Raw genomic sequence first — 19,849 nt, forward strand, 5'->3', positions numbered from 1 at the left:
TGTTTTAATGTGTCCTTTTGCACACTGTCTTAGGGTTCTCTAGAGAAGCTGAACCAATAAGAGATAGACTGATAGATGGATGGATAGATAGATAGATACACAGATATATAGACAGATACATAGATACATACAGGCAGATTTTAAGGAGTTGGTTTATGTGTTTGGGTGGGCTAAAGTCTAAAATCTGCAGGTGAGGCACAGGCTGGAAACTCCGTTAGGATGTCTATGTTACAGTCTTGAGGCAGAATTCTTCTCACTTGGGAAATGTCAGTTTTTTGCTCTTTAGACATTGAACTGATTGGATGAGGCACACCTATATTATGGAGGGTAATTGCCTTTATTTAGACACAACTGATTTAAATGTTAATCATGCATAAATGTTTTCATTGCAACATCTAGACTAGTGTTTGATCAAACAATGGGCACCATAGCCTAGCCAAATTGATAACATTAAATTAACCATCACACACACCTTTCTAAAGTCACTGCTCACTTCAACAACTTGACTTCTCCAAGTCCTGCTGCAATAGCGCCACAATTGGACTCGTTCTAACCTTCAAACACAAGTAGGACAATTCTTTGGTCAGTTAGACTCTTTCATTACAGCTTGATTGGCATAATCACTTCAGCTTGCTTTCTGAGTCCTGAAACGCTACTAACTCATGATCACTCCATCCAACCACTGTTGGGACTTACACAACCCTGGCCTTTGCCATGCTTTTCTTTAATATTACATCCTCTTCTCACTTATAAACATGGTTAGGTTTCAAAGACTGGGTCATTATGTGAAAATCGGTGCTATGCGAAATGGAGGATGACTACATCGTTATGTAATGGCCAAATTACAAACTTACGTAACTGACAAACCACTGAGAATCACGGCCAAGTCAAGTTGACACATAGCCTTAACCATCACGGCCAGATGTTACTCTCGCCTTGCACCTTGGTGTTCATTACTGCCAGACGTACATTGTAATGTGCAAAATAGTCAGATAGTAGAGTTTTTACTATTGTTGTAAATGCAAAATGTTGGATAACGAGATAGTCGATAAGTGAGGAGTAGGTTTATTAATAAAAAGGTTGGTCTGGACCACTGTCTTATGATGGTTTCCCTGTGGAAACATGTTTAGAGCAGTTATTAAAGTATGCAACTATATTAACTTCTTACTTCCCACTCATTTATTTTTCCTGCTTCTTGAAAAGCTCTGAAGCCGAAATGATTCATATTCATACTTTATGCTATTTGGGATTCCTTGTGCAAAGATGAGCATTTTTTCACTCCCAGCTTCTTTGCCTTTGCTGTAATTGATGCCCCCCTTAGCACCTCCTGCATCCTGCTTTCTTGCTATCCCACCAGTAAAGACAGTGGTCTCTACAACATCTGTGCTAATGTAAATATACTATGGCAGAATCATTCTGATAGAATTCCTCTCACCCCATTGGAATTTTACTCAATGACTAACTACATCTAAATTGCCCAAAGCTTTTAATAGCATCATTTTAGATAGAGAACTAATCAACCCTGACATCAGTAACACAGGCTAAATTTAAAGCCATCAGCGAAAGCCGCATTCATTAATCATTTTAGTTAACCATCTTGTTTGGCTTGATTGGATTTGATGGTGTAAACAACAACAACAACAAGAATGTAATTTTTCTACAGTTGAGAGTATGTAAACAAATCAGTTCAGTCTTTATAAATTCATTATTTAAATCACATTAATGGAGAAGAATTTAAGGGTTTATTAAAAATGTTTTTCTTTTGGGTTCCAAATAAAAACAAAGCATAATACATTTGCCTTTAACTGTTTTCTATTTTCCCGTTGGCTCTTGAAATGTCAGGTTTAAAACTAACTGGCTCAGATCAAAAATGAGTTGGCTAAGGGGTCAGCAATTCCACCTGCCCTGAGGCCCATCACAGAAATGGGGGCCAGTTGTCAATCAGCCTAGTAGGGTTATATTCATGAAGGATTCCATTCAGTGTTTGTTTGACAGCAGACTTCAAACCATCAGTTCTGTTTTTGTTTTTATCCTATTTATTTAGGAATCTGGCAAATAAAATCAGAACATCGTGAACAGTCTGATTTTATGAAGTGAAAACAAATGCATTTCACTGCTATACAAGCAGATTTCTATAAACTACATTGTATATCAATTTTAATACAATTAATGAAATTAAACCATTAATGGCCCACAAATATACCTGCAATCATTACTACTATTCATTTAAAAAACTTTTCATCACCCTACACAGAAACTGAGTGACCCTTAAGCAATAACTTCCTATTTCTCCCTCCCCCCAGCTCCTGGTAACCACTAATAAACTTTAGTCTCTATGTATTTCCCTATTCGGGATATTTCATATAAGTGAGATGATATAATACCCGTCCCTTTGTGACCGACTTATTTCACTCAGCATAATGTTTTCAAGGTTCATCCACTTTGTGACATGTTATCAGAACTTCATTTCTCTTGATGGCTGAGTAATACTCCATTGTATGTATGGATCACATTCTGTTTATCTATTCATCTGTTCATGGATGCGTGGGTTGTTTCTACCTTTTGGCTGTTGTGAATAATCATCATACCTTCTTTGATGCCCAAGAATACAACATTGTGTATCTTAACTACTGCCAGGTGTTTGATACTCCGTACTTTCAAACATAGTTTGTTCTTGATGGGTCACACTGGATCTTGTAATGCTTTTGGATTTTGTTGGACCTACCTGACTATGTTGGATGGTTCCCAAGGACTGACAGTGAATAAAATTTATGATGTCAGCTTACACTTTTAAAAGGATGTTCATATTAATCAATTTTAAAAGTTTATTATAAAATACAGGTAGTCCTTGACTTACGACGGGTTCCATTCGGACAACTCAATACAGGTGGTCCTTGACTTATGACGGGTTCCATTCGGACAACTCAACAGAGGTAGTCCTTGACTTATGATGGGTTCCATTCGGACAGCTCTGTCATAAGTCCATACTGACATAAATCAAATACCTCTTTTTTTTTTTTTTTCAGTTTTCATAGCCTGTTATACAGCAGTGTTCTGAACCGTAAAGCATAACATTGAACCTCTGCAAGTGAACATCTGAGAATAACATCAGCAAATTACTTGCTGCAACATTGTATGTAGTACATATTATTAATGATAAGACATACAAAAAAACAAAAACAAAAACCAGATGGTTGTAAGCGTGGTTTGTTATAACTTGAATACACCGTAAGTCAGGGACTACCTGTTCATTATAACCATTTCAGGAGCCTAGTGGAGCACTCTGCACAAGTAGGTGCTCAATATTGATGGCTAACGTCTTTCTCTTGACTCTGCAGCGGCAACTTTTGGGGTCTCCACCACCTGGCCTGCTGCCCTAACCCTGGACTTCTCTCTCTATGCTTGTCCTTTCATACCACCATCATTCCTAGTGGAAACCAACTAGTGCCAGGAAAAAGCACATAAAATAAGTCATGTTGAGGTGACATTGACTGATAATGGTCCACTGTGTTATCTTCCCAGGCAGTATTTGTGTTTTAACACGGATGATGCCTATGTTTGAGACCACACACTGGCAGCCTGTGAGTCGCATAGGGACCCTTCCCCCATTTGCCTTGGCCTTCGCAGTGTTGGAAACATTTCTGAATTGGATGGAAACCCTGGTGGCATAGTGCTTAAGTGCTATGGCTACTAACCAAAAGGTTGGCAGTTTGAAACCACCAGTTGATCCTTAGAAACTCTATGGGGCAGTTCTACTCTGTCCTATGGGGTTGCTATGAGTTGGAATCGATTCGACAGCAATGGGTTTGGTTTGGTTTTAGCCAACATTTCAAAATTGGCAGATTTCACATAAGATTCCTCTTGACCAACCAGAACATGGGGCAACACTGACCTGCTGTTCCTGCAGGGTAGCAAGCAGCTTAGCTGAGGAATGGCAGCCCCCTTTAAGTGCTAGCAGAGTCCTGACCCATAACACGAGCTTAACAAATATTAGACATCACTGGTATTAATCAATTTCTTAGAAGTGGAACAAGAAGGGAGCTGACAGAAGAAGAAAAAAACAAAAAAACCCATTGCCACTGAGTGGACTCCAACTCAGGGCAACCCTCTGCGTAACAGAGTAGAACTGCTCCCTAGGGTTTTCTTGGCTGTAATCTTTATGGAAGCAGATCACCAGGCCCTTCTTTTACAGTGCTGCTGGGTGGGTTTGAACAGCCAACCTTTAGATTAGTAGTTGAGTGCAAATCATTTGCAACATCCAAAGACCTACAAAGAAAAATAGAAGTGATCTGGCTTCTCACTTGCACTGATAGCTACTTTCACTCACAAAAAAACAAAACCCCTAACTCGGTTTTACGATAGGATTGAACGCCTTCTAAATAATGCTCTCTAGTTTTAAGTGTATTTCATGTTGTCTAAATGTTCTTTTTCTATCCATGTTAGAATATTAACTGAAAATTTCTTATGTAATAAATGATTTGAGGTTTTCATTATTGAGACAAAATATTTATTTCTATAATAACGTATGTATGGTTAGATCTAGCATAATTGCGCTATCTGTAATACCACTGCTTTTCCTAACAGTAAAATTTAAACCGTGGTCAAATAATTGCACATATTTCTTCTGTTCTTCCACTGGTCAACTCTAACATTTACATTTCATGCTGTAAAGCACTTAAAGAGTAAGAAAAATAAATTTTCTCTTTACTATATTAACAAGAACTTTCAATAACCGAGGCAACATGTCAAGTGCTTAACATTGCCAGACATACCATTAGTGCTTGGTCAATAGTAATAGTAAAACCCAACCAAAAAAAACCTGTTGCCATTGAGTCGATTCCAACTCACAGAGACCCTAGACAGAACAGAACTGCCCCATAGAGTTTCCAAGGAGTGCTTATTTAGGGAATAAGCTTTGGGAGGCAGAGGCTGAATTGAGGATATTCTATGCTTTCCTCAGCTCTCCAAAGGCTCAATCAATTGACAAAGTAAAAAAACAAGAACACAGGAGATTTTCTGAGACAAAATGATGCATTATTTTTTTCCCAGCATGATGTGGAAGAAAGGAGATGGTAGGTGTAATCACTATAATTTCTTAGCAGTTACGGTAAGTAAATAAATGCTTCTGAGCTATTTTAGTTTGGGTAGAATTGAAGAGAAAAAAATGTCATTATGGAGAAAATTTTTATTTAAAAACACTGTTCTAGTGTAATTCCTTATGCACGATGAAAAAAAGATGTCAGAGAAATTATGCCTTTGCCTATAATAGAAAATATAAAGTTTTAAATCATCTCACCTCCCACATTGAAGTCCACCAAAACAGCATTCAAAAAGAACTTAGATTTAAAATTCTAGTGTGGGTGGTTAAGTGTTCATAGCATATTCTTACTGTTATTGTAGATAGGAATTTGAATGCAATGACAGAAAATGTTAATTTAAAGAAAATTAGAGCTTTAAATGACACTGTTAAATGAGTCACCAAAAATGACCAATTTTTCCTTCTATAATTTAAATAATTTTGATCAGATAAGAGGCGGCATCTAAACTTTATTTAATACTCTAGCTACGTGCAAACCTGGAAGGCAGAGTTCAGGGCTATTTCAGCTGTGGAAAAGTTTTTTGTGATTATTTGTGTGTGTGATGGTTAAGGTTGTGTGTCATCTTGGCTGGGCCATGATTCTCAGTGGTTTGGCAGCTATGATTAGCTTGGCAGCTATGTAATGATGTAAATACCCCTATCATGATATCTGATATAACATAATCACTTCCATGATGAGATCTGCTATAAACAGCCAATCATTTGAAAGGGAGTTTCTTTGGGGTGTTGCCTGCATCCAATATATGTGGACTTTCTGGCAAAGCTTGCTGGCTTTTGCTTGCTCTGGATCTTTATCTAACCTCCAGTTCTTGGGACATGAGTTATCAGCTTGTGGCTTGACCTGCCCATCATGAACTGGGTGTTGTCTGACCCACAGTTATACAGTCAGACGTACGCAGCAGCACTCCATCATTAAATGGAAGTGGTATATACGAGATGGGGCCAGAGCAGGACCTGAAGACACAAGTAGGCTGCATGAGGAAGTAGCCCAAATGCTCATGGTCTCTACTTCTATCACATTACCACCTATGGCCTCATGGGGACTACCTCATGATAAGTTAACTGAGAAAGAGATAACTCATGCCTGGTTTACAGATGGTTCTGTGTGATACGCAGGCACTACAGTTCCTTGCTGGGACCTTCCTGAAGGACAGTGATGAAGGAAGATCCTTCCAATTGGCAGAACTTCGAGCAATGCACCTGGTTTTTCACTTTGCTCGGAAGGAGAAATGGCCAAATGTGAGACTGTATACCACTTCATAGGCTGTGGCTAATGGTTTGGCCAGATGATCAGGGACTTGAAAGGAATGTAACTGGAAAATTGGTGAGAAGGAGGTATGGGGAAGAGGTATATGGATAGACCTCCCTGAATGGGCCAAAGAAGTGAAGATATTTGTGTCTCATGTGAATGCCCACCAAAAGGTAACCTTAGCAGAAGAGAATTTTAACAATCAAGTGGATAGGAGACGTGTTCTGTGGAAACCGGTCATCCTCTTTCCCCAGCCACTCCCGCCATTGCTCAATGGGCTCATGAACAAAGGGGCCAGGGTGGCAAGGATGGAGGTCATGTATGGGCTCAGCAACATGGACTTCCACTCACCAAGGCCGACTTGGCTACAGCCACTGCTGAGTGCCCAATCTGCCAGCAGTAGAGACCAACACTGAGTTCCCAACATGGCACCATTCCTTGAGGTGATCAGCAAGCAACCTAGTGGCAGGTTGATTACATTGGACCACTTTTATCATGGAAAGGGAAGTGTTTTGTTTTTACTGGAATAGATACTCTGGATATGGATTTGCCTTCCCTGCACACAATGCTTCTCCAAAACTACCATTCATGGACTCAAAGAATGCCTTATCCACCTTATTCAAAGACACAATTACTGCACCAGCTAGGTGGCAATACCTTGCAGGGTTAGGACAATGTTCTCCAGGAGGCTGTCTATGCTCTAAACCAGGGTCCAATATATGGTGCTGTTTCTCCCATAGCCAGGATTCACGGGTCCAGGAATCAAGGGGTGGAAGTGGGAGTGGCAACACTCAGTATTATCCCTAGTGACCCACTTGCAAAATTTTTGCTTTCTCTCCCCATGACCCTATGCTCTGTGGGTCTAGAGGTCTTAGTTCCAAAGGGAGGAATGCTCCCACCAGGAGAAACAACACCGATTTCATTGAACTGGAAGTTAAGAATACACCTGGCCACTTTGGGTTCTTCATGCTTCTGGATGAACAGGCAAAGAAGGGAGTTACTTACTGTATTGGCTAGTATGATTGATCCTGATTACTAAGAGGAAATTGGATATTACATAATGGAGGTAAAGAAGAGCATGTCTGGAATACAGGGGATCCTTAAAGACATCTCTTAATACTACCATGCCCTGTGATTAAACTCAGTGGAAAACTACACAACCCAATTCCGACATGACTATTAATGGCTCAGACCCTCCAGGAATGAAGGTTTCAGGTCCCCCACCAGGCAAAGAACCAAGACCAGCTGAGGTGCTTGCTGAAGGTAAAGGGAATACGGAATGGGTGGTGGAAGAACGTAGTTCCAAAAGCCAGCTACGACCATATGACCTAGTTGCAAAAATGAGGACTGTAATTGTTATGAGTATTTCTCCCTTGTATGTGTGCATCAAATATTTTTGTTTTCTTCATTTGTGAAATACAAGATGTAAACAGGGCTGGTGCATTTTTGGTTGTATGCATGTTAATTGTAGCATGTTAGGCATATATATGACTTTATAATTGTTTTTATTTAGAGAGTGTGTTTGGTTTAGGGAGGTGTGTATGGGTGCCAAGTTGACAAGGGGTGGACTGTGATGGTTAAGTTGTGTATCAACTTGGCTGGGCTATGATTCTCAGTGGTTTGGCAGTTACAGCGTCATTTGGAAGCTATGTAGTGATATAATCACCTTCATAATGAGATGTGATATGATGCAATCACTTCCGTGATGAGATCTGCTATGAGCAGCCAATTAATTGAAAGGGAGTTTCCTTGAGGTATGGCCTGTATCCAATACATGTGGACTTTCTGGCAAAGCTCACTGGCTTTTGTTTGCTCTGGATCCTTACCTGACCTCTGCTTCTTGGGACTTGAGCTAGCAACTTACCTGCCAATCTTCGGATTCATCAGCCCCTGCAGACCATGAGCCAGCAGCCCACCATCTGACCTGCCAATCTTGGGTTTACTAGCCTCTGCAGCCAATGAGCCAGTGGCCTACTGTCTTACCTGCCGACCTTGGAATTCGTTGGCCTCCACAGCCTGTGAGCCAGAGGCCTGCTCTCTGACCTGCCAATCTTGGGTTCACTAGCCCCTGTAGCTAAGTGAGTCAGAAGCCTCCAGCCTGACCTAGAGACCTCGTACTTTCCAGTTATCTACAACTACATGAGCCATTTCCCTGATAGAAATCTCTCTCTCTCTATATATGTATGTACACTTCACTGGTTTTGCTTCTCCAGAAAACCCAGCATAAGACAGTGTGTGTGTGTGCGTAATTCTGGAAAGGAGAGAGCCACAGAAGAGTAACACTAAATTATGCATATACACTGTGTCTAAATCTTTGGATGACCTCTGCACTATTCATGTATGAAGCAGAAACACATGGCAGTCTGCTTCTGTAAAGAGTACAGCCTTGGAAACCCTTTGGGGGCAGTTCTACTCTGTCTTTACAGCATTGTTATGAATCGGAATCACTCCATTGCAATGTTTTTTTCTTTTTCTTAATGTGATTTTTTTTGTGCAGCGGTTTGGACACTACTGGGACACATGGGGTCGCCATAAATTGGGATTGACTGCATGGCAACGGGTATGATTTTTGGTTTGGGTACAAGCATGTGATATGGACTCCCGACTCCAGATTTACTGATTGAGTAATTTTGGTTAAGATACGTAATCTCTTTGAGCCTTAGTTTCTTTAGCTGTAAAGTAGGAATGAGAACATCTTTGCTGCAGGATATTGATAGCAAAACAATGTACGTACAGCACCTAACTCAGTGCCTACTGCATAGTAGACACACAATATATGCTACAGTGAAACCTGTGACAGCAGGAACTCAATGGGGTTTCCTTGTTTTTTCTGGGTCTTACCCGTTTTCTGCTTTTGACAGGGTGCACTCTTACCACTTTTCTGTTGCTCATTTTAGTGGAAAATATTTGAGTTTTCCTTCTCTGACGGAGCCCTGGCGGTACAGCGGTTAAGAGCTCGGCTGCTATCCAAAAGGTCGGCAGTTCGAATCCACCAGCTGTTCCTTGGAAACCCTATGGGGCAGTTCTACTCTGTTCTATAGGGTTGCTATGTGTCAGAACCAACTTGATGGCAACGGGTTTTGGTTTTCTCCGACAAGTTTCCACCTTATACAGGTTCTGGCTTTCGTAGGTTTTACTGTATTATTTATTGTGTTATTTTCTGTTAACCATTTTCCTTAAATAAAAAAAAAAGGAGAGAAATATTATACAAATTATTGTTTCTTAAAGAGAAATAATTAGAAATTAGGTTGCTTTATGGTAAAAGTAAAAGAAGATCTGAGTTAAATTTACTTGAACAATAAAAATAAATATTTTGGCTAATGTTAGTAAGAAGCCCGCAGGAGGGCTGGCTTTGAGCGAGTCCTGCTTCAGTGGCGCCCCGTGTCACTAGGAGTGCTATGCCTTCACCAGGAGTCTGTGTTGTCTACAGGAAAGATTGCTTTTGCAGAAAACGCAACAAAAAAAATCAGACAAACTTGCTCTGAATTTCACCCTTAGAATCAGAAAACTCATCTTTAATTAGATCGGTGGAAGCTGTCAATTAGAAATGAGGGACATTTGGGTTGTTGACAGACTGCACCATTATTAAACAGTAATAATGGTTTTATATTATGTTTACTTTGCTAAAGACAAGCAATTTTAAACTAAACATGATGGAGAGTTATTATACATATTTGCATTGAGTTTTTCATAACGCTTAAGTGCACTTTAATTTTTTATGACAGAAGTATTAGTTTTGATAAATTATGTGCAGTTGCCATAATTGTTCCTTAAAATGCCATTCAGCTCTTCTGCCCACAAAGGTAATTGGAAGATACTCATTGGCTAGCTCTTCCTTGAAGGGTAGGGAAACTACTGAAAAGGAAGCGCTGAATGCCACAAGGAGTCTGTGGGTGGTGCAAATAGGTTAACGTGCTTGGTTTCTAGCCAAAATGTTGGAGGTTCAAGTACATCTAGAGGCAGCTCAGATGAAAAGCCTGGCAATCTTGTTTCTGAAAAACCAGCCACTGGAAACCCTGTGGCGCACAGGTCTTTTTTTTTGTTTGTTTTTCATTGTACTTTAGATGAAGATTTACAGAACAAACTACTCACTAAACAATTAGTATACATATTGCTTTGTGACATTGGTTACCAACCCCATGAAGTGTCAAAACTCTCCCTTCTTGATGCTGGGTTCCCTATTACCAGCTTTCACGTCCCCTCCTGCCTTCCAGTCCTTGCCCCTGGGCTGGTGGGCCCCTTTCGTCTCATTTTGTTTTATGGGCCTGTCTAATCTATGGATGAAGGGTGAAGCTCAGGAATGACTTTGTTACTGAGCTAAAATGGTGTCCAGGGGCCATACTCTTGGGGTTTCTCCAGTCTCTGTCAGGTCAGTAAGTCTGGTCTTTTTTTGTGAATTAGAATTGTGCTCTACATTTTTTTCCAGCTCTACTAGGACCCTCTATTATGATCCCTGTCAGAGCAGTCAGTGGTGGTAGCCAAGCACCATCTAGTTGTGTTGGACTCAGTCTGGTGGAGGCTGTGGTAGTTGTGGTCCATTAGTCTTTTGGACTAATCTTTCCCTTGTGTCTCTGGTTTTCTTCATTCTCCCTTGCTCCAGATGAGGTGAGACAGGTGGAGTATCTTAGATGGCCACTGACAAGCTTTTAAGACCCCAGATGTGGAGCACAGTTCTACTCTGACACACACAGAGTTGCCATGAAGTGGAATCAACTGGATAGCAACTGGTTTTAAACAGTAAGAGAGGGCATGAGTAAATCCAAACACTTGAACTGACAGTATTTGAATTTTAAAATTATGGAGAGCTAGAACTACGACCTAGATCTTTTTATCTTGTAGCAGAGAGGGATTTGGGGGATGATCCTCATTATCAACAGTCCTCTTGTACCTTTGGTAATGGCTCCAGCTCTGGTTCTGGAGTGCTGCAGAAATATTTGAGTATAGATTATTGCATGTAAAAACATAAGGTAGAAAGTTATTTGCATTAAAAAAAATCATCTCTTGGGGCAGTCTTAAAAAAATCATCTCTTGGGGGCAATATTAAAAAAAACATCAATCAATGCAGAGGCCGGAGTTCAAAGTCAATGAATAGGGAAGCTCCACTTCACAGGGAAATGGTGGGAAAGGGAGCCCCAAACCAGGTAGAGGTTCCAGCAGCTCTATTCAATCAATGGGAAGGGCACAACCTTTGAGCCAGCCACCCCCTGGACCCCGTGGACCTCCACGGAAGCACCTCTTGTTGGTTGGTCTACATCTCATCCCAGAAAAGTTGCTTGGCTGCCCGTCCCTTTAATCTCCATGCTTCCATCATGCTGACCAAGAGTCAAAGAATTGACTGTTCACAGGCTGTTCCACCACCTGTTCTGAGGAACTGTTTTCCATGTCTTTCTCTAGAACTGTTAGTTAGTACTAAACCAAGTCAGCAAGACAGAGTGGAAATGCTTGACTCTGGGGTTTAAAGTTGAGTTCTACCATCACCAGCTATGTGATCCTTGGACAGCTGAGTATTCTAAATCACATTTTTCTACTGTGGATAATATACGTATAATTTGCAATGAGAGTTCAACCAGATAACGTCCACAAAAAGTCCTGCTTAAAAAAAAAATGCAGGGGGTCATCACCTAGAAGTATTTTAAGTAGAATTGAGCTGGAATGGGCCTTGAGAGATGATTTGGGTTAGAAAGCCTATCTATCTTCAGACCACTATTTCTAGTCTCATTTTCTTAGAATTATCTTTCTAAACACAATCCTTGATTGTGCAACATCCCATTACATTGTTTCCCTATACCTACAAGGCAAAACTCTGTAATAAGGTGTAACCTCACACTCTGACCCCAAGTAGGGTATCACTGCCGATGGCTATATATATATACGTCTTTACCATAGCATTTATCAAATTATGATGTATTTATTTGTCAACGCACGTTTTCCTTATAAGATTCTGCGTTTCCAAGAAAAGGTTCTAAACTTGAGGTTCAAGGTTGGACTTGTGTGTGCGGTAGTGTTGGGAGGGGGTTGTAACTACTACAGCGTGTAGTCTTGCTTTATTTCTTCTGAACAATCCCTTGTACCATGCAAGGTAACGTTTACAAAAACAGTCCAGACAACAACGTTTTAAACACCCAAAGTACTTTCACCTTTTACTGCCATATGAATCCGTGCCCAAAGGGAAAACCCACATCTGTCTTGCCTCCTCTTTGGTACTAGAGCTCAACGGTTGGTTTCCTGCCGTCTCTGACTCCTAGGATTCCACTTTGGAGTCAGTCAAGGGATTTTCTCATCATCTGGAGATGCGCACTGCAGAGAAATCTCATTCCTTTAAGTCAGAGTTTTAGGAGCGACAGGAACCTCCTGGAGAACGGTGTGAGCGGGCAGAGGGCGGCAGTCCGCGAGGGGACTGCAGGGTCCCAGCGCCTGGGGCGCCGCCCTCAGAGTTCTTCACGGAGGGCGGGCGATGGGTGGGGGTGGGCGCCTGGAGGTAGGAAGGAGGCGGGATCCGCCCGGGGGAACCAGCTCTGGGACCACCGAGAAGTCCCAGGCAGCGCTCCCAGGCCCTCGCCAGCCGCCTTGCGGCCCAACGCGCGTCTCTTTTTTAGATTGACTTCTTCGGCATTCCGTTTTCATCTTGGGGAGGGCGGGACTTCCGGTTTCTCGCCAAGCGACTTCCGACAAGCGCTGATTGACTAAAAACGAGACGGCAAAAGGGGCCACCGGCCACGCGGGGCAAAAAAGAGGGAGCTAGACCTGGGTTCTACTAAATTAATTCCGAGTTCCTGTTTTTGGTCGTGGTGTCCGGCATTCTGTCCACAACGACGGAGCAGTCCGGGGAGCCGCCGGAAGTCGCTTTACGGAAACCAGGAAGTCCCGCCCCTTCCTCCCAAAGGGAAGACGGTGAGCCGGAGGAGTCAGTCACAGGGGAGAGCAGGAGCGATTCCGTCGGCGAACAGGTAAGTTATTCTCTGGCCGGGGCGGGGGGTTTGGAGGCGGGGACCGTCCGGCGTCAGCACGGGGCCTGGGGACGGCGGCTTGCGGGGCGGGGGCCAGGCTGCGCGGCGCCCGGGGCTCCGCGGCCGCCCGCTCGCGCCCCTCCCCCCGTGCCCGCCTCCGCCCCTCCCGCCGCCCGCCGCCACGCTCCCTGCTCCGCGCCCCGCGTCCCGCCCCTCGCCCGCCGGCCGGCCGCTGGCACCTCTCGAGCCCCGTCGTGACGCGGCGGGCCCACGCCGGCCTCTCCGGGCCGCGCCGTGCCACCTCTGCCCCTGCCCGCCGCTGTCAGATCGAAGACAGCGGCCCCGCGCCTCGCTCGCTCCCGCACCCAAACCAGTTCCTTCTGCGCGTCTTCCGGACCCAAACAGCCGGCTACGCGGCCCTGGGTTTCAGCATGTCTCCAGCAGCCGTCCTGTTAGGCCGCCCGCCCGCCCGCCACTGCCTCCCTCCCCAGTTTACTTACCGCTCCTCCGCTACTCGCGCTCGGGTCCGTTAAGTGACGCTGGCGTGGCCTCACACCGAGGGCCGCAGCCACCTGTGTGTCCAGTCCGCCCGAAGCGGCTGCAGAGCCGGGCCGCCCCCCAGCGCTGTCTGCAGCCGTGGGTGTGTGTCCCGGCAGACATTCACCTCCTCCCATCCAGCCCTTCCTGTGCGCTTGCCCTCCTGGACTGTCTGGTGGAGATGGTGGCAGAAGCTGCTGACCCCTGTCGGCTGCGTTGGGTTTTGACTAGACCATTAATTTCATTGGGGAGTTTCTGGACTAGGACATCATGGCAGGGTTGGCATCTGTTGACACACATGTAAGATTTTTTTTTATAGGTAATAGGTAATCGTAATCCTAATGATGAGTTGAGTTACATCTTCACAGTCTTTGTTAGAGTATATACTTTTCTTAGGGTGAGGTGTTCTCTAGTTGAAGCACTGTTTAGGGAGGGACACTAACATGGACTGATTAGAAAGAACATTACTAGAAGAAAATATTGGATACGTACTCCGCATACTTTATTTAGCATAGAAACCTTGTATAGCAGGAATTATTACTTCTTTTTTACAAACTGCAACTCAGATTGAAGAAGTTGACCAAAGTAGTGTCAGGACTCAAGTTCCGGGTGTTTGTTACATCAGTGCAAATTCTTCGAAAATGCCACATGCAGGGTTGCTAACTTCTGGTGTGTCTGAGAAGCAGCAAGGCAAGGCTCTCCAGTAGTTGCTGTGTCTGCCTGCATAACATGGAAGGCAGGTGTGAATATGGCTGGCAACATAGTTGCCACTGGTGCCTTTTTTGGGGTGGGGGGAGGTTAAAGCGTTTAAATTTGAGATAATTTTAGATTTACAGAAAGGTTGCAAGATACCAGGGAGTTCCACTGGTACCTTTTAAGCAAAGCAAAGTGGCTCCACTTCAACAAACATTGGTTCCTGCTTCATGCCAGACACAGTTCTAGGAGCTGGAGATAAGTAACATACTGCCCTAGAGGATTTCCAGATTTGGTTAAGAAGACAAATGTATAAAGAAATATGCCATTTGTGAAATGTTACAATAAATGTATGGGACCACAGAAGTTGTGTGTGACTGCCTGGGAGCAAGTTGTGAAAGCTTGCAGGGCACAGTATTTGAGTTAGGTTTCAGAAGTCAGCTGGTGTTCACTTGATTGGTGGGGCATCTCCCTGAACATTCATTTGCTGTCGGGTGGGCTCTGATTTATGACAGTCTTATGTATAACAGAATGAAATGTTGCTCAGTCCAGCTTCGTCATTATGGTTGTTGGTATGTTTTGAGTGCATTGTTGTGAGTATCGTGTTGGTCCATCTCACTAAGGGTTTTCCTCGTTTTTGATGACCCTCGACCAAACATCATTTGAGTTAGGTATGTTTTATTAGAGAATTCTCTGACTTCCGTAAAACTCATTTTCCTAATTTGATCTCTTTCTGTCTCCCCTCTGCTCTTAGAAGACAGTTTTTATCATGGGTTGTGAGAAGAATCCCAGGTTGTCGACTCATGAGTAGGAGATTAAATGAAGTGTAGTTCTGGTCGTCCAGTAACTGAGGCACTCTCAGCAATACTTGATGTGGGTTTTTAGGAATACAGTGGTGTCCTCCTCGGGGAGTTTTCTTTTCCTTTCTTGGCTAGTATCCCTTTTCCTTCCTCTCTGCTACTGATTTTAAGTAACTAATACTGAAATTAAGTAATTTCATTCAAGAAACATATATTGCATGTCCCACTTCTAGGACCCAACGACATGGAGTCACATGGAGTAGGGTCCTTTTCTAACCATGGCCTAATCTTACAATGAGCTGTAACAGCCTGGACTTTGGATCAGCAAACCTGAGTTTAATCCTGTCTTTGAGACTGCTGGCTGTGTAGCTTCAGATGAGTCTCTTAACCTCTCTGAGCCTCAGAAGCTTCATCTGTACAATGGCTGTATTTTACAGAGTTTGTGTACTAATCGATAATGTAGGTAATGTGCTTAGTATAGAGCCTGCTCAAAGTCAGTCTGTAGTATAACTGTTATCCAACAGCAGTAATAATAATACCACTCAGGCCATGTATTGAATGTATAATAATGGGAAGTTTGTTTTCTCATTGGAGGCTCTGGGTGGCACAAAGGATTAATGCCTTTGACTGCTAACCAAAATGTTAGAGGTTCAAGACCACCCAGAGGTGCCTCAGAAGAAAGGCCTGGTGATCTAATTCCAAAAAACCAGCCATTGAAAACTCTGTGGAGCACAGTTCTACTCTGACACACATGGGGTCGCCACGAATTGGAATTGACTTGATGGCAGCTAGTCACTGGTTCTGTTCCCTCATTGGTGACGATAAAGTTTTTCTGCCCAGCACAGCAACTGATTACCCTGAATCATCAGGAATACATTAAATTATATTCTATATATTTTTAAAGAAAATACATAATAACTTTAAGATTTTTATGAAAACAAATCACTTTTTTTTTAACTTTTAAAGAAATAAGCTTTATTATGCGCAGTAAGATATTATCATGGAGGATATGTTGACATACTGTATGTGTTACATAATTGATTAACCAGGCAAATAAAACTGAAATCCCCACCCTTAGTCATATACAGCTCTAAGTTAAAACTGTCACAAGAAGCAAGGAGTTCATAGTCTCTGGGCTGGAGGAGCAAAGGTAGACCACAGGTTCTTAACTGGACACTATGATCTTCATTGGTTCTATGAACTCCCTGAAAATTTACGCAGAATTTTGTGACATATTGCTTTGGACAAATCTGCTGGAAAAGATGTCTTTAAAGTGTTAAAAAGCAAAGATGTCACTTTGAGGACTAAGGTGCACCTGACCTTAGCCATGGTATTTTCAGTCACTTCATATGCATGTGAAAGCTAGACAATGAATAAGGAAAACCAAAGAAGAATTGATGCCTTTGAATTTTGGTGTTGGCGAAGAATACCATGGACTGCCAGAAGAATGAACATATCTGTCTTGAAGGAAGTACAAGCCAGAATGCTCCTTAGAAGTGGGGATGGCGAGACTTCATTCACGTCATGTACTTCGGACATGTTATCAGGAGGGTGCAGCCCCTGGAGAAGGACATCATGCCTGGTAAACTAGAGGGTCAGTGAAACAGAGGAAAGACCCTCTGTGAGATGAATTGAAACAGTGGCCTGCAACAAGCGACTCAAACATAGTAACGATTGTGAGGATGGTACAGGACTGGGCAGTGTTTCCTTCTGTTGTACGTAGGGTCACTATGAGTCGGAACCAACTCGCCAGCACCTGTCTTAGCCATCTAGTACTGCTATAACAGAAATACCACAAGATGGCTTTAACAAAGAGAAATTCATTTTCTCACAGTGTAGTAGGCTAGAAGTCCAAATTCAGGGCGTCAGCTCCAGGGGAAGACTTTCTTTCTCTGTTGGCTCTGGAGGAAAGTCCTTCTTGTCAATCTTCCCCTGGACTAGGAGTTTTTCAGAGCAGGAACCCTGGGTCCAAAGGACACTCTCTGCTCTCAGAACGTCTTTCTTGGTGGTATGAGGCCCCCCCCATCTGCTTGCTTCCCTTTCCTTTCATCTTTTGAGAGAGAAAAGATGGTGCAGGCCACACCCCAGAGAAACTCTGTTTCCATTGGATCAGGGATGTGACCTGGATAAGGGTGTTATAATCGCACCGCAATCGTCTTTAGCATAAAGTTACAATCACAAAATGGAGGACAGTCACACAATACTGGGAATCATGGCCAAACCAAGTTGACACATTTTTGGGGGATACAGTCAATCCATAACCACACCTAAGAACATCATCAACTTTTGGCGGGGAGAAATTTCATAGTTTTTATGCCCAAAGTGTCCATGATCCTCCAAATTTTTAAGTATTATCAGTGTAGAGGTAGGAATTCTGGTATTAGAGTAGTGAGTTTCTGGTAAATGAATGGAGGAAACTATGGAGTTTCAGGAAATAAATACAGTTGAGTTTTTGGAGATCATTTTTTATTTAATACTTAGATGCTAGGATTGTGATTTTAAAAACTTTGCAAATCTGTTTTTTGGAAAAAATGCAGTAATTAGTTTTATCTGTAATGATCTTCAGGTTGTTGTGGTCTAACAGTACGTATATGTAATGCTTAATATAGATAAAATATAAAATTTGCCGTTTTAGCCATTTTAAGTGTATGATTCAGGTATATTAATTATATTTACAATGTTATGCAACCATCACCACTATTTCCAAAACTTTGTCATCACCCCAAACAGAAACACTGTACCCATTAAGCAGTGACCTTCCATTCCTCCTCCCAGCCCCTGGTAACCAGTAATAAAATTTTGTTTCTATGCATTTGCTTATTTAGACGTCTCATGAAAGTGGGATCATACACTATTTGTCCTTTAGTGTCTGACATACTTAGAATAATTTTTCTAAGGTTCATCCACGTTATAACATGTTTCAGGACTCCGTTTCTCTTTATGGCTGTATACTATTCCATTGTATGACTATACCATGTTTTGTCTGTCCATTCATCTATTGATGGACACCTGTGTTGTTTCTACCTTTGGGCTATAGAGAATAATGTAGCAGTGAAGATTGGTGTGTACGTGATCTATTTCAGCCCCTGCTTTCAATTCTTTTGGGTATGTACCTAGGAGTAGAGCCATAATTTTCCAAATTCTTTGTTTTTTATACTTGTTAGAAACTTTTTGTTATCACATGTATTCTTCATGAGATGGTATGGATCTTAGTTCTTTTGAACTTTAACTTGGGCTTTTTAGATTACCTCGCTTGCTTGTTGAGACATTTGAGTGATGGGCTTCTTGGAATCTTATTTATTATATTGAATTCCTCCAAATTAGACTTTATGTAGATATAAGTGGAGCCCTGGTGGTGCAGTGGTTAAGAGCTCGGCTGCTAACCAAAAGGTTTACAGTTTGAATCCACCAGCCACCCCTCAGAAACTCTATGGGTCAGCTCTACTCTGTCCTGTAGGGTCGCTGTGAGTTGAAATTGACTCAGCGGCAATGGGTTTTTATAGGTACAAATATGAACTGTAAAATCAGAGTTTAGGTGGCTTTAGTTAGAGCAAAGTAGATGAAATTAAAAAAAAATTTATTGTATTTTAGGTGAAAGTTTACAGCACACACTAGTTTCTCATTCAAAAATTTATATACAAATTGTTTTGTGACATTGGTTGCAATCCCTGCAATATATCAGCACTCACCCCGTTTCTCTTTCCACCCTGAGTTCTCCATGTCAATTCATCCTGTTTTCCTCTCCCTTCCTACCTTCTTGTCTTTGCTTTTGGGAAGGAGCTGCCCATTTGGTCTTGTATATTTGGTTGAACTAAGAAGCACGTTCCTTGTGTGTGTTATTGTTTGTTTTATAGGCCTGTCTGATCTTTGGCCAAAGATGGACTTCGAGAGTAGCTCTAGTTCTGAGTTAACAAGGTGTCTGGGTATCGTAGCCTCAGGGGTTCCTCCAGTCCCTGTCAGACTAGTAAGTCTGGTCTTTTTTTGTGAATTTGAGTTTTGTTCTACATTTTTCTCCTGCTCTGTCTGGGATCTCTATTGAGATTCCTGTCAGAGTAGTTGTGGTGGTAGCTGGGCACCATCTAGTTCTTCTGGGTTCAGGCTGGTGGATGCTCTGGTTCATGTGGTCCCTTAGTCTTTTGGATTAATATTTTTCTTGTGTCTTTGGTTTTCTTCATTCTTTTTAGCTCTGAACATGCTAGGACCAATAGATGTATCTTAGATGGCCGCTCTTAAGCTTTTAAGACCCAGATGCTACTCATCCAAGTAGGATATGGAGCAATTTCCTTATGAACTATGTTATGCCAGTTGGCCTAGGTGTCCCCTGATACCGTGGTCCCTAGCCCTCAGCTGTAGTAATTCGGTCCTTCAAGGTGTTTGGATGTGTCTAGGAAACTTCTATGACTTTGCCTTTGTCAAGTTGTGCTGACTTTCCCTATATTGTGTGTTGTCTTTCCCTTCACCAAAGTTAACACTTGTTTTTTTTTTTTACTGTCTAGTTAGTGATTTCCCTTTCCCACCGCTCCGC

At 42.4% G+C, this 19,849-nt stretch overlaps 1 protein-coding gene across 1 annotated transcript in view; it reads left to right on the forward strand.

The window, feature by feature from the left end:
- The first annotated feature begins 12,915 nt into the window (after positions 1–12,915).
- The window catches only part of ZNF407 (zinc finger protein 407), a 475,981-nt gene continuing 469,047 nt past the window's right edge, over positions 12,916–19,849 (forward strand). Inside the window, exon 1 of the mRNA XM_049901159.1 lies at positions 12,916–13,294. The gene's annotated coding sequence lies outside the window, so the exon portion shown is untranslated. The remainder of the gene's footprint in view (positions 13,295–19,849) is intronic.

The sequence above is a fragment of the Elephas maximus genome, chromosome 11 (assembly GCF_024166365.1).
Source record: "Elephas maximus indicus isolate mEleMax1 chromosome 11, mEleMax1 primary haplotype, whole genome shotgun sequence".
NCBI lineage: Eukaryota > Metazoa > Chordata > Mammalia > Proboscidea > Elephantidae > Elephas > Elephas maximus.